The following is a 1,416-nucleotide window of genomic DNA, read 5'->3' on the forward strand; positions in this document are numbered from 1 at the left end:
GTGATGGTGATGATGATGGTGAACTGTAGCAATTGTGATGATGGTGAAGAGCGTAGTGATGCTGATGTTGATGGTGAAGACTGTAGTGATGCTGATGTTGGTGGTGAAGACTATAGTGATGGTGATGATGGTGGTGAAGATTGTAGTGATGGTGAAGGTGATGATGGCCCTCACCATCTTGGCTGTACCACGTCCAGGTTGCTGTCAGGACACAGCCTGAGGATACCAGACCCCCATGTCGCAGAACCACCTGAGTTTTGTTACGGAATACATGTGGACTGTGAAGTAACAATATTCCTTTTCACCTCCCTGGAGTCATTTCCCTTAAATCAGGAAACAGGCATCGTGAAAGGAATGTACTAGTGGGTCCTACTTAAAAACGAGCAAGCTGAGTGTAAACTCAAGCAACAAAGCTGAACTTAGAGGATTCCTGTTAAGCCATGGAAGGGCTCACTGTCGGGTCCTACCTGGCGGCCTCCTGCATGTTGAAGCTCTGGGTCGTGTGCTTTCTAAGCCCATGTTACTTGCAGGGAGTTGAGAACATTTGTGCCTATTTTGGGGGAGGGAATTTATTCATTATTCCAGGTGTAAGGAACATCGATGTGATGTTACTCACGATAATTTATCAGATGCTCGGAGCACAAGCTCTGTTTCACCGAAAGAGGAAACCCAGGAGATGCTGGAGTGGGAGGCGGAGAAGGGGTGGAGTGACGGCAGGTGGGATGCTTGTCTGACGTGTGTGTGTCGTCGGCACCGCGGGGCCTTCAGGAAACGATCGGCGAAATGGTTTCCCTCTGAGCGTGTCCTTGTGGCCTGCGTTTATTTAGCACAGCCTGAACTGGGGGCTGCTGGCCTGGCCTGGGGAGGCCCTCTGGTGTCCGACACTTCCTTTCCTGGGCTCTGTTGGTGGCTTCCTAGAGTGAGGGCGCATTGCAGCTCCTCACCTAACTCCACACTGTGGAGCCTACATTCCCCTCCTGGTTCCTGCCTCATTGGGTGTTGGAAACATCCTCACCTGGGAGACTGAGGGGCTCCTAGAAGATCTGCTGGGGCCTGGTCTTAGAGGAGAAGCAGACCTGCGTCCACGGGACGGGGTCGCAGCACTGAGCGAGGGGCCGGTGTGCTGTGGTTGAGGGCCTCGAAGGGGAGCGAGATACGTGGCCCGAAAACACGCCCCGTTGGCGTCAGGAGTATTGTGAGCTGCAGGCAACTGAGAATCAACAGAGGCAGAAAAACGGCTTCCCAGAGCTTCTCTCCTGACTCAAACCAGCAACTCCTGGGACCTGAGGCTGCTACACATTCCTTCTTCAGGGTGAGGGTGGTTCCGTTCCCAGAAGGGAGAGTTGGAAGAAAACATGCCCCAAATCTCTGCTTGGGGGGACCAAGACAGAGACACCACTTATGCCTGTATTATCA

This window comes from Mandrillus leucophaeus, unplaced genomic scaffold (assembly GCF_000951045.1).
Source record: "Mandrillus leucophaeus isolate KB7577 unplaced genomic scaffold, Mleu.le_1.0 Scaffold78, whole genome shotgun sequence".
Lineage (NCBI taxonomy): Eukaryota > Metazoa > Chordata > Mammalia > Primates > Cercopithecidae > Mandrillus > Mandrillus leucophaeus.